The sequence below is a fragment of the Xenopus laevis genome, chromosome 1S (genome assembly GCF_017654675.1).
Source record: "Xenopus laevis strain J_2021 chromosome 1S, Xenopus_laevis_v10.1, whole genome shotgun sequence".
NCBI classification, from domain to species: Eukaryota; Metazoa; Chordata; class Amphibia; order Anura; family Pipidae; genus Xenopus; species Xenopus laevis.
In genome coordinates, this window is record NC_054372.1 from 173,721,386 (window position 1) to 173,736,135 (window position 14,750).

Consider the following 14,750-nt stretch of genomic DNA (forward strand, 5'->3'; position numbering starts at 1 on the left):
CAAGAATTGTGTATTTTGACATTTGGGTGATTTGATTAAAAGGGAAAGTAATGGTTTTAAACAGTCGCTATGAGGATGCAGCTTGAGTTTGTTAGCTTTTTGCAAATGACTTAACAGACCAGTGAGGGGACTGGAAATAGGCCTCCTCGGCACTGGCTACAAAAACCAGCACTGCAAATAACACAAGGGTGTCTATTGTTGAGATCACTATGGGTCAGCAAGTATGTAAAAGGTATTTTGTTCTTATAAGAAGGTGCAAGGGCTGAAATAATGTGCCCATTGTTCCATCTAATTTCCCCTCTGTTTTTATATTGTGTTTAAGGCATTGCATGCACATATAGTAACTGGACATAGCCTGCTCAGCACCAGCACTATTACTATACCAGCCTGGCTAACAATTCTGACCACTGAATACAAAGGTATAAGCTTGCAAAGATATACAGTTTGAATAAAAAGATATAAGAAGATAGTTGTTAGATCAAGGAGTGGGGACATAGAATAAATTCACATTGGGACCAGAATGACCAATGCCCATTACTGACACCTGTATTGCACAAGCAGTATTACGCCTGCCCTAAGTCCTGGAATAACTTTCCAATATACATTTATTACGAATTTACTAAAGTTATTTGTAAAAACAATTGCTTTCAATAGCAATACATAGAACATCTTTAATGAAAAAAAAGTTGCATAGAATTTTGTTTTCTTTTAATAGGCAAAACATACATTTTTTGGGTTGACAGTCCATTTAAAGTATACTAAAAACTAAAAATATCATACATATAATACATTACACAAAGCTTACCTCAATACACCAGCCTTACACTCACCTATTGCTCTACTTTATGCTTTTATCAAGTTGTCCCATAAAGGGTTGTTCACCTTTAAATTAACTTTTAGTATGATGTAGAGAGTGATATTCTGAGACAATTTGCAATTGATTTTTATTTAGTATTATTATTTGCTGTATTTGAGTTATTGAGCTTTTTATTTCGGAAACTCTCCAGTTTGCTATTTGCATTAGGGTCCAATTTACCATAGCAAACATAAATTGATATGAATAAGAGACTGGGATATGAATAGGAGAGGCCTAAATAGACAGAGGAGTAATACAAAGTTGTAATTACTATACATTTGTAGCCAAACAGAGCATTTGCTTTAAGATGGGGTCAGTGACCCCCTTTCGATAGCTGAAAAGAGTCAGAAGAAGGGTGCAATGCAATAAACTATAAAAAAGAAGGTCAATTGAAAAGTTGCTTAGAATTATCCATTCTATAACATACTAAAAGTGTGAACCACCCCTTTAACCTGTACGGAAGTAGAGCTTTGTAAGGCTGGTGGGGGATCCTTGCTTCTCTGAATGGAGAGAACACAAAACCCTCTTGATAGAAATAAAAGGAGATTATAGTACATATCTCACAGTTGCTGTATGGTGGAGCAGAAATGCTTATTAGATATGTCAGAAAGGGAATATTCCAGCACATGATATATTAATTTCAGCCATGGAATTATTAGACACAGTTATCAAGTGTTGCCGAGAATCTCCCCCAAACAAGTCGACTTTTAGATACGAGAGAGGTGCATTTCTGCAAATATGCCGGAGGAGAAGAAAATGACTTTGTCATTGTGAAAAGTGAATAACAAACAAGGTTTGTCAGTTAACGTGATCAAAATGTTACCATCCTGTTGCAATTCATTTATGAAACGAGAGTCATTTTATTTGCTTTGCCTAAAGTCTAACTTAGCTGCTGTTTGGCAGAGATGTTTATTAAGCGTATTGAGATGAGCCTGCGAGCCAATTTGTACTGACCCAATGAAGGCAATCAGAGAGCAAGTCATGTTAGCACTTGCCTGCTACAGATCTTATTATTCAGCCGAGTTCAGTTTTAATGGAGAGGGCTTGTCTGTGGCCCCCAGCACCTTGTGTGAAAAAAATTAGCAAGATGTTGGTGTGTGTATATATATATATATATATATATAATATATATATATATATATATATATATATATATGAATAAAGTACCCCCTTTTGTAAAATATAAGGATATTATAAGTTACTGAGGAGTTCCATGACCATATAAAAACACGAGGCCGAAGGCCAAGTGTTTTTATACAGGTCAGGAAACTCTGAGGTAACTTCTAATATCCTCATATTTTGCAACTGGGAGTACTTTATTTATTATAATACACAAGTTTGACATCAGAACTCACCGTTTATAACTGATGACATCAGAACTCACCGTTTATAAGGATATAATTTACAGGATATTCATGGCTTTTGTGTATTATATATATATATATATATATATATATATATATATATATGGTCCATCGGATAGAAACCGCACTCACAGGTCTTAAGTTTTTTTTTTAAAAAATTTAATCTATTATCATATTGAGAAAGGCCTAGGACTAGGCCAAAACCTCAACCGCCAATATGATAATAAATAAATTTTTTTAAAAAAATACTTAAGACCTGTGAGTGCGGTTTCTATCCGATGGCTATTACTTTGATTTCTGATACTGCACCCAGGCAAGTTATTTCTGTTCTGCCGACTTTCAGATGTATATATATATATATATAATATATATATATATATATATATATATATATATATTATATACATACACACTGTATAACTGTAGATATATATATATGTGTGATCCGTTATCTGTCAACCATTATCCAGAAAGCTCCAAATTACAGGAAGGCCAACTTCCATTGACTCCATTATAATCAAACAACTCAATTTTTAAAAGTAATTTCCCTTTTCCTCTGTAATAATAAAACAGTAGCTTGAACGTGATCCCAACAATCATATAATTAATCCTTACTAGAGACTCGTATAATTACTCCTTACTAGAGACAAAACAACCCTATTGGGTTTATTTAATATTCAAACTATTTTACATAGACTTATAAGGGGTTGTTCACCTTTAAATTAAATATTTGAATGATATAAACAGTGATATTCTGAGACCATTTGCAATTGGGTTTCATTTTTTTATACTTTTTTTATACTTTTTTATATATTTTTTTTGAGTTATTTTCCCCCTTTTTCAGCAGCTCCAGTTTGTTATCTCAGCAAACTGGTTGCTAGGGTCCATATGACCTTAGCAACCATGAATGGATTTGAATAAGATACTGGAATATGAATAGGAGAGGGTCTGGATAGAAAGATGAATAATAAAAAATAACAATCAATGTATAGCCTCAGAGAGCATTGTTTTTTAAATGGGGTCAGTAAACCCCATTTGAAAGTTGGAAAGAGTCAGAAGAAGAAGGCAAAAACTTCAGAAACAATTTAAATCAAAGGCCAAGTAAAAAGTTGCTTAGAATTATCCATTCTATAACATACTAAAAGTTAACTTAAAGGTGAATGTCCCCTTTAAGGTATGAAGATCCACATTAAAGTATAACCCTTATCCAGAAAACCACAGGTCCTGAGTATTCTTCATTTAAACATTTATCTAAATAATTTATTTGCACAACGTGTTTGCTTTAACATATTTGCTAATTTGCACTTTAAACACCGGTGGTATATACTTGCCATTGTAATAGAGATATATTGCTGTATGTATATTTTAAGCATATTAAAGCATTTTTTACTTTTGCATACACCAGGGTGGGCAACATTTACTAAGGTGTGCATTGGGATATTTTAGAACCTGAGCATTCTAGCTAACAGGTCCCATACCTGTACCTTGTACTTGATGGGTAAATAAGCTGCATAAATCCATTTTGGAGGTAAAACAATCCTTTTGGGTTTATTTCATGTTGAAATGATTTTTAGCAGACAATATATGGTAATCCTAATTATGGAACGGTCCCTTATCTGGATACCCCTGGTCCCAAGCATCCCAGATATGGAATTATATTGTTTTAATTGATACATATGTAAATTATTATTATTACTATTATTAAAATGTATTTATAGAGCACCAACATATTGTGTAGCTCTTTAAAGTAAATGTGTTATCACATGAATTACATACATAGAACATATGGAGTTACACACAAACAATTCAGGTACAAAAGTTGAGGAAGGCCCAGTGCAACAGAGCTTACAATCTAAAGAGAAGAGAATTAGACACAAGGGGGGTAATGTAATAAAAGGCACTAACTTTGCCCAGGTGCAATTACCCATAGCAACCAATCAGCAGGTACAATTTACTGGTCACCAGTTTAAAAGCAAACATCTTATTGGTTGCTGTTGATTACTGCTCCTGGGCAAAAGTAGTACCTTTTATTACATATGGGGGAAGGTGTGGTAATGGGGCAAGAATTAAGTGGGTGAGAGATGTGGTATTGTATGTGGTATTGCATCTGGTAGTTAAGCAGAGTGAGGGTAGGCTTCTCTAAGGGCCGATTCACTAAGGGTCGAATATCGAGGGTTAATTAACCCTCGATATTCGACTAGGAATTAAAATCCTTCGACTTCGAATATCGAAGTCGAAGGATTTTAGCGCGAATACTTCGATCGTACCGATCGAAGGATTATCCTTCGATTTGGAACGATTAAATCCTTCGAATCGAACGATTCGAAGGATTTTTAATCCAACGATCGAAGGAATATCCTTCGATCAAAAAACTTTAGGAAAAAGCCTATGGGGACCTTCCCCATAGGCTTAACATTGACTTCGTAGCTTTTAGCTGCCGAACTAGGGGTCGAAGTTTTTTTTAAAGAGGACAGTACTTCGACTATCGAATGGTCGAATAGTCGAACGATTTTTACTTCGAATCCTTCGATAGTCGTAGTCGAAGGTCGAAGTAGCCCATTCGATGGTCGAAGTAGCCCAAAAAATACTTCGAAATTCAAAGTTTTTTTACTTCGAATCCTTCACTCGAATTTAGTGAATCGGCCCCTTAGTGTGTGCTTTAAGAGAAATAAACATAACACTTGGAAGTGTTACTACTGGAGATGCTGGTGGTTAGTAATTCAAATAAACATAATACTTGGTAGTGTTACTTCTGGAGATGCTGGTGGTTAGTAATTCAAATAAACATAATACTTGGTAGTGTTACTTCTGGAGATGCTGGTGGTTAGTAAATTCAAAATAAACATTATAAACTTGGGTAGTTGTTACTTTCTGGAGATGCTGGTGGTTAGTAATTCAAATAAACCATAATATTTTGGTAGTGTTACTTTCTGGAGATGTGGCTGGTTAGTAATTCAAATAAACATAATACTTGGTAGTGTTACTTCTGGAGATGCTGGTGGTTAGTAATTCAAATAAACATAATACTTGGTAGTGTTACTTCTGGAGATGCTGGTGGTTAGTAATTCAGCTCCCTAAGGATCAGCATTTAACGTGACAACTGTGATGTAATGTCATTACTCAGCTCAATAACAAATTGCAGATTGTGAATAAATGAGCTGTAATGGAGTCCCACACTTGATTTGTGCCTCTCTTGGCTGAGGCAGCAGGCGTTTGTATTGGCTTGTGCCGAGCTACTTTCAGGCCTTCAGGGCATCAGGCTGTGGGGAGGACAGGGAAGGTGGGCAGGTGTCTGCCAGGAGCACAGAAAAGACAGTGGGTGGCATTACCCCGGACACCACCTCATCTCATTCCCATCCCTAATGTTAATGTTTAGCAGCTCCACTGCCTTGGGCAATGTTGATGTTTCTGGCCACATTCTCCAGTGACAGGGTAACACATCCACTTTCAATTTGTCCAAAGGGCCTCTTTAATAGCTCCCCTGGAAGCCATCATTCATTGTGGAGCACATTCAGGGCAGAACAGAGCTGAAGTGCCTTGATGGGATTAAAGCAAACCCCTGCAGAGATGATTTAGGAGGCATGATAATTCCCTTTACAGAGGCCTAGGCTGGATTGCTAGACAGGGAATGGAACTGTAGCCAACTAGAAAAGGCAGCACGAGTCGACCGAGCTCATTAGCAATATTTAAGAGATCTCACTGAAGACTGAAAGCCATAAAAACCCAAAACTACTTTATCTACCTCCGGCTTAGTGGCCTTTTAGCTACACTCCTGCTGAATATTAAAGCTGAAATGGCTGGGGCAACGCATTTGCAGAAGCCGTTCTTCTGGCTGTTATTGGTATGGTTGGTTTAGCTTCCCATTCGCTAACCTTTAACAAATGTGTATGATTTGCAAAGCAGAGCTTTTAAATGTGACGCTTCAGGGGACGAGGAGAAATATGGCTCAATACTGCGTTGCAGTTGGGACCAATGTGTATTTGCATTGAACAAAGGGATTCACGGGTGGGAACAGGAATAGTGAGCTGTAAAAGATACTAGAAGAATAATGTGAGATTAGACATGATGCTTCTCTGTACCTTTCTTTTGTACTTTTTACTATATCCAAAACTGCACTTAACTCTTATAGGAAATATTGGTATAATATGAATTCATTAGACTAAAAGATTTCTTTCTCCTTATACTTGCACAGTAGGCTGCACACATTTCCCATAAGCACTCACTATTAACCCATTGTTCTGCCTTTTCTCTAACATATGTGTTTATACCTTCATATACTGTGTGTATACTGTGTGTATATATATATATAACACAAAAGCCATGAATATCCTGTAATTATTAATTCCTTATAAACGGTGAGTTTGATGTCATCAGTTATAAAACGGTGAGTTTCTGATGTCATTTCTGTCACATGACTCCGAAACTTGTGTATTATAATATAAATAATACCCCCAGTTAAAATATGAAAGGGTATTTTGGTTACCTCAGAGTTTGGACCTGTTTCCTGGTCATGAAACTCCTCGTAACTTTTAAAAATCCTTATATTTTACAAAAGGGGGGTACTTTTTCCTATATATATAATTATATATATAGATATTTTTTATATTATATATTAAATTATATGCGTAGGTATGGGATCCATTATCTGGAAACCTGTTTTTCCAGAATCTCCGAATTAATGGAAAGGCCATTTATACAGATAATCCAAATTTTTTAAAATGATTTAATTTTTCTCTGTAATAATAATAAAACAGTACCTTGTACTTGCTACAAACTAAGATGTAATTCATTTTTTTTTTAATAATTGATTTAGTCCCCTGGCGACTAATTTAATCGTCTCTTTTTCAGGGCAACAATCTCCCTGACCTGCCTTCCCCTGCCTTCCGCCTGCTATAATGAAAAAACGCCAGCGCAATGGCACTCACGCCACTTCAATTTCCGAAGTCGCCCGAAGTTGCCATACGAGGAAACTTCGGGCGACTTCGGGAATCAAAGCGCTGCGAGTAGTGATGGGCGAATAAATTCGACTGGCACTAATTTGTGGCAAACTTCCGCGTTTCGCTGGGCGTCAATGTCCAATTTTTAGATTGTTATGATTTTTTTGCAAAAATGTCCGAATTTCACGATTTTTCCGTGAAACTTTCCGATTTCAATTTTGCAGTAAATTCGCTGATTTTCGGCAAAGTAAAATGGGAGAAATTCGTCCATCACTAGCCGCGAGTGCATTAGCCTCAGGCGATTTTTCATTTGAGCAAGAGGAAGTCAGGGGGAAGGCAGTTCGGGAAGATTGTCGCCCCAAAGAAGAGGCGATTAGTTGCCAGGCAACTAAATCTCCCCGAATCTGCCAGTGTGCCTCTGCTCTAGTGTATGAAGATCCAAATTACAGAAAGTTATGATCTGTTATGTGGAAAACCCCAGGTTCTGGATAACAGGTTACATGCCTGTATAGCCGTCTGTTTCTATAGTACCAACATTTGCAGCACTAAACAGAGATTATTCATGATTCACTGCACCCGGAGGAGTTTACAATCTATGGTCCCTATCACATTCAAACACACAGTGGTCATATTCGTAGTTTAAAAATGTGCACAATAAGGTTAAAGTAAGATCATTATAACACTATAACTAGGGCATGGCTTCTGCCGTCCCTTTGAGCTGTACATACAGCAGGGAGCATGTACATGGGATGTGGGTGTCCCTCGTGCAACACTCCATTAATAACTAGCAAAGAAAGGGGCACCAGCACTCTGTGCTTAATTCCTATTACAGGCACCTCGTACTTATGAGCTACACTCTACCAAGGCCACACACAAGCAATAAGTGTATTTTGTGTTGATAGGTAAAATGTACACCTTTTACATCTGTAATTGGTAAGGGGCTGTTAATCTCTATAAAAAAATGTACAATTATTTATCTTTTCCTTTTGCCCCTTTCCAGCTCCCCAATGGGGGTCACTGACCTTGACAGCCAAAAAGGTGATTGTTATTTTTTGATTCTTTATCTTCAGGCCTCTCCTATATATTTTCCAGTCTATCACTCATATCTCTGCCTGACTGCTAGGGTAAATTGTACCCTAGCAACCCAAAAGCTGCTAAAATTATAAATTGAAGAGCTGCTGAATAAAAAGTTAAATTATTCTAACTCCAAAAATATTTAAAAAAATCAAGACCCAATTGCAAATACCACTGGCTACATCATCATAATTCATTTACAGGTGAATAATCCCTTTACCGATATATTTCAGTGCTTCTATCATATCACCTCTGTATTTATATGTATCCCCCCCCATGTGTTACTGCTAATCCCTCTTCTAGAATTTGATTTTCCTCCAGCCTTAGTTATAGCTTTGCAGACTGAACAATTGGCTGGGATTGCAGGGTCACATAGAAATCATTGCAGCCCTTCAGCTTCAAGTTTTGGACAGATGTAACCTCACTTAACTGCAAATGTTTTGATGATTTCCATTAATGTCTAAATGAGTTGTTCACCTTAAAATGAGCTTTTGATTTTGTGTAGGGGTCAGAATTCTAAGACACATTGCAGTTGGTCCTCGACTGTGGTTTTTTGATTAACCAACCTGATTAACAGCAGTCAGAACGAGAAGTGAGCTTCTGCAAAATATGTCTTTCAGTAAGACTGAGTCTTAAAACAATGTACCAGAAGTCAGAGTGCTTTCCTGGTCTGTTACTCAGTTAGGCTGCTGCTACATTATTTCAGGAGTCAGAACCAGTAGTGCAGGGAACATAAACAACCAGACGTATAATGCCTTCAGTGGTGATTACATTTACAAGTATCTTAATACAATTGAAAATGTTTAATCAATGTATAACAGAAAGCTGCTTAAAATTAAGTTTTCTGTTATTTTGTAAAAAGCATTTTTTTGGGTGGGGAATGCCTTATATATACACGTATTTACATTTATTTAAAGACAAGTCGGGCTCAAATGTTATTGTGTTTAAAAGATACATTATAGAGGAATGCATTGGTAGCAGAGAACTGAGCAAGAAAGTGCAATATTAAGATTGATATGACTCTATAATCCTATTAAAGTCCAGTAAAACCTGTCCTTCAGACCACCTTTTTAAAGATATCACTTCCCTGAGGGGACCACTAAATTTAGGGCTAAATTATTTTCCCATAAAGGACAATGAAAAGAAAGTGATCATATTAAGGCCACTTCCACTCTGCTTTCTTTTTCATTGTGAGACCAAAATGATTCCAAATAGTAAAATAACATTGGTTTTTGACCTTGTTAATGATGCTGAGTAAATGAGTACCCACCCAATGCTGAGAACAAGCCATTACCTGAGTTGAAAAAAAATGGCTAAAGGCATGTAGTCCAAAAGTCCAAATTTTAACAGGACCCACTGGCATTGTCATTTTGTAGCCATCTATCTGTCTGTCTGTCTGTCTGTCTATCTCTGCAGCAAATAGAAATAAACCAAGAGAATCAGCTCCTATGGTAACTGCTATCCAGAATTCTTGAGCCCTGGGGTTTTGCGGATATAAGGTCTTTGTGTAATTCGGATTGTTTTGCCTCCAATAAACACAAATACAAGGTACTGTTTTACCACTACAGAGTCATAGGAAATCACTTTGAAAATGTTGAGTTATTTGATTAATATGGTGTCTGTGGGAGACGGCCTTCCTGTAATTTGGAGCTTTATGAATAACGGGTTTCCGGCTAACAGATCCCATACCTATACTAATCACAATTCTTAGCTGTAAAGTATGCCTATGCTTAGGAAGTTGTCCTTGTTGGCCCTTCGTCTTATCTTTTCCATGTTTGTCCTCTTGTGTTTGACCATGTCACAGACTACAGTGTCCTGGGATATCAGAAGAAATTCTGGTGGGTCTCACTGCACATGGCTCGCTGCCCACCCCTGGTCTACAGAGTGAGGGGAGTGGTTTGCGGGTGGGTGTTTGCAGCGCTGGCAAGTTCCAGGGTAGGACCCCTTGTGGTGAGGTTTCTGGGGGGGCACAGATACCCCAGTCCGACACTGCCAGACTATATTACACTAAATGCTAGCAGAAAGAAAACTATTCTCTAAGAAGGAAGAGAATAATGGAAGCCTGAATGCAAGTAACACCCTAAAGAAACTATGCAAAACTCTACAAAATATTCAACAGGTTGCCGTTCATAAAGATACCTTAGATCACTTTATCTGACCCACAGACCTTCAGCTGGACATCCCTGCTCTTGCCGAAAGGTGGTACTTCACCAATTTACCTTTACCCTCTTCTCTAACCCCTTTACTCTTCTGAGATGGCTTTCCACTAGATATTGGAACATTGTTGGTGGGATTTGTTTCCAGGCCTGGCTGCCATAAGTGTTTTTTGGTTTGGGGCAAGTCAAGTCCTCCCATTCTGCAAAGCCATTCTGCATGGACCTTCCTCATAGCTTATGGTTATTATCCAGCTGAAATAGAAAAGTGCTTGCCCCAAATTATTGCCACAAAGCAAGAATTGTCAATAATCACATTAGTGGCACCTCTGACGATGAGTGTGGTTTATAAAATCAATTAAACAAATGAGCACATACTCCTGAGGACGTGTAACTTCTATTACTATGGAATAAACTTGTTTTTACTACATCGGCTGGCTCCAGGAGTACGTGTTCATTTGTTTGGTTGTATCCTCACCTCAAGCTACGGGTTCGGGGCACGACACCAGAGCCAACTGCCGTCCTTGGTGATTGCGATAGAAGCTGATATTATTTTCAGTTGATCACATACATTGCATATATCGGACCTGGGGTTTTACACTCAGGTCATCTTTTCCATTGGGTGAGCTGTAGTTCAACTTTGCAGCCTATTGCATTGCTAGGAGATATATGGTTCCGTGCTAATTATTATTTGATCGGTCATTTATAGTGCAAGGATTAGAGCCGGTTGTATACATTTATTATAAAATCAATTACAATAATTAGAAGGGCTTTTAGATTATGATAATATATTAATACTGTCATTTGTCTAATAAAGTCTGTTGCCTAAAACAAAGTTTATAACCAGTCCCATCTACACGTCTGTCTACCGCAGAACAGAAATGCCAATAATTCTTTACCTGGGTTGAAAGAAAATGGATATTTTTCAAGCCACTTCCGTTTATTCTTGGATGTACCAGACATCTGGTCCCGCATCACAAAGGAAAGAAGTAAATCATATCCGTATAAAATTTGCAGGGTATAAGTGTAGGGGAGAGTTGTACAATTGATAATCAAATGAGCCTGAAAAAAGGGGAATTATGAAATTTCTCAACTAGAGTCTTGCAATAAAGTGCCATATTTCACAGCAAACACTGCAAATGTCAAAGTTAATCACAAGACATTGCACCACTGAATCACCAGCAGAATCTACAGCCTCTCTTTGCCAGGAGCTTTCGCTAAGCCTGACTTTCATGCTCAATAAAACTTTAGCAGGATACCGACACTTTAACATCATGAACAGCACTGAAATATGTTTTCTTCCAATTGTCTTGTCTCATAACCAGAGGAATGTTATGTTCTTTCTCTTATATAATACAGAGTGAGTTGAATAAATATTTAAATTCCCTTTACTGGAACTAACATATATGGGCAAATTCACTAACTGCCGAAAATTCGCCAGTGCTGGCTTCGCGCACATCGCAACACTTCGCCAGACGTAAATTCGCCTGGACAACACTAATTCACGAAGATCCAAAGTTGCGCACAGGGTACCGAACGCTGGTAAAATTACGCTCAGCAGTTCGAAGTTACGCTAGCGTTGGCTAATTTGCATACGGCGTGCAGTTAAAGTACAATGGCCTTATATGCTGCAGCAAATACATTACACTACACAAGGCCAGGGAACCTTAAAGGGCATGTAAAGTCTAAAATAGAATAAGGCTAGAAATGCTGTATTTTGTATATTAAACATAAACATGAACTTACTGCACCACAAGCCTAATCAAACAAATAATTTATGCTTTCAAAGTTGGCTACAGGGGGTCACCATCTTGTAACTTTGTTAAACATCTTTGCAAGACTAAGACTGTGCACATGCTCAGTGTGGTCTGGGCTGCTTAGGGATCGTCATAAACAAAGCTGCTTGAGTTCTGCATGGCTGGGAAGTAAGGCGGGGGCTCCCCCTGCTGTTCATAAGTATGATTGTTTCCCTGCTCAGCAGTTAGGGACCGTCTGACAATTCCTATCCACAGCAGTAAATGAAGGAGAATATCAGTTTTATTATAAAATTGGTACATATTTTTTAATTAAAGTATATTGGAGATAGGTTTCTTTTTATTAAAGAGAGTAAAAATGGGGTTTTATAGTTTTGCCTTTACATGCCCTTTAATAAAATTATATAGAGGTGTTATATTGCCCTACACATGTGCCCACAGTTTAGTTTAGGTGCCATGTGTTATCATTTGTAGGGGGGAAGGAGGGTACCTCAAAAAAAAATTTCGTCCTTTTTCAGCCTATAACCCTGTAAAAAGTAAAAGACGCCAGCGTTTTTTGGGACTTTTTTTTGAGGAACTCCTATCTACTCTATTTCACTTTGCCTGGTCTGAATGGCGAAGGCAAGTCTGGTGATAGAGGTAACGGTCAGTAAAATCAAAAACTTAGTGAATTTGCGTAGTAACGCTCTTTCGCCAAAGCGAATATTCGCCTGGCGTTCGAGTACGAAGTTGTGCTAGAGTCTATCTCCTTGGCGAAATTACGCCAGCGTTAGCCACTTTGCCCTTTAGTAAATTTTCCCCATAAAGAGAATCACAACATTTTCTGCATCAACTGATTTTCTGTTTAATCTCACAAATCATGTGACATTTACCTGTTTGATCCACAACAGGGAGCCATTTTCAAGATACTTGATGTTCACATAAGTGCTCATGAACCTATGCTTAATGGGGTATTTTCATCCCTAAATCACCCCCCTTTTTTAAAATTAAAACTAAGTTAACACTTTTATAAAGATAGTTTGAATCTCCTCAACTAGCCTCATTGGCAAAGCACCCCTGATCTTAGCCATAAAGTATGACTGAACTGTTGTTGTTGTGTGAGCAAAAGGAGAAGACTTGGTTTCAGCAAAATAGTTGCAGCCACAAATACAAATGTAATTTTTGTCGATCGTGTCCTTGTCATTTTGTATATGTGTTGCATACAAGAAACCAGTCCTACTGTTAAATGGGAATATTATGAGGAATGATTGTTAGCCCCACAACTTTGGCTTTGTTTGCCATCAAAACCATTGCAACTTCCAGAACAGTAAGAATGTTTAGTGTTCCCTGTTTCCCTAATCTGAATTTCAAATGATATTCAAAGTGAGTTATGGGGTGCTTGCCATCTCAGCTCAATCAATATGTGACCACAGTGCTTTATTGCTGAATTGTATTTAGAAACTTATTTCAGAAACTTATTTAGCATATTTTAAGGGCTAAGTACAGAAATGCATATGAAACACCTGTTCCCTATTTCTTATTAATCATAATTATTTCCTAGTTAATTATAATTCTGTTACTCCTAAATGCATTTTTCTTTGTTATTAAGTATTGGACAGTACTTACAGAGCTCTGAGCACTCGAGTGAGTGTGTGCATATATATATAATACACAAAAGCCATGAATATCTTGTAAATTATATCCTTATAAACGGTGAGTTCTGATGTCATCAGTTATAAACGGTGAGTTCTGATGTCGTTTCTGTCACATGACTCACTGAAACTTGTGTATTATAATAAATAAAGTACCCTCTAATGCAGAAGTTACCTTCGGCCTCGTGTTTTTATATGGTCATGAAACTCCTCGGTAACTTATAATATCCTTATATTTTACAAGAGGGGGTACTGTATTCACTATATATACAGGAGACTTATAGCCTTAACATACAACACAGTAACGGAGGCCTTTTCCCAAAATAAATCCCAACATTATACAGTTTATTTGATTAGAGTTTAGTCTCCTATGAGACACTGGTGAAATAAATCGAATTCTTCATTTATTTGGAACAAGTTCTATGAGTGCTGGCTTGTATGCTACATATATGCAGTAGATATACATTGTATTCATTACTTAGATTATGATAAAGTCTATACAGTGAAACCTCAATTTTACATACCATGATTTAATTTTTTTCCTCGTTTTACACAGTTTATTGTGGTTCCTTCAGGATATAATCATAATACATCTAGGGGCAGATTTATTAAGGGTCGAATTTTCGAAGTAGAAAAAGCTTCGAAATTCGACCATCAAATTGGAATACTTCGACTTCGAATATCGAAGTCGAAGTTTTTTTACATAGAATTTGGCCATTTGTGGCCGAAGTAAAATCATTCGATCGAACAATGAAATCCTTCTAATCGAACGATTCGAAGGATTTCATCCATCAATGGAACGATTTTTCTTCGACTTCAGAAAACTTAGAAAAATGCTCTAGAAGGTCCCCATAGGCTAACATAGCACTTCGGCAGGTTTAATTTGGTGAAGTATTGAAGTCGAAGTTTTTTTAGAGACAGTACTTCGATTTTTGAATAATCGAAGTATTTTTACTTCGAACGGAAGTCGAAGTAGTAGTA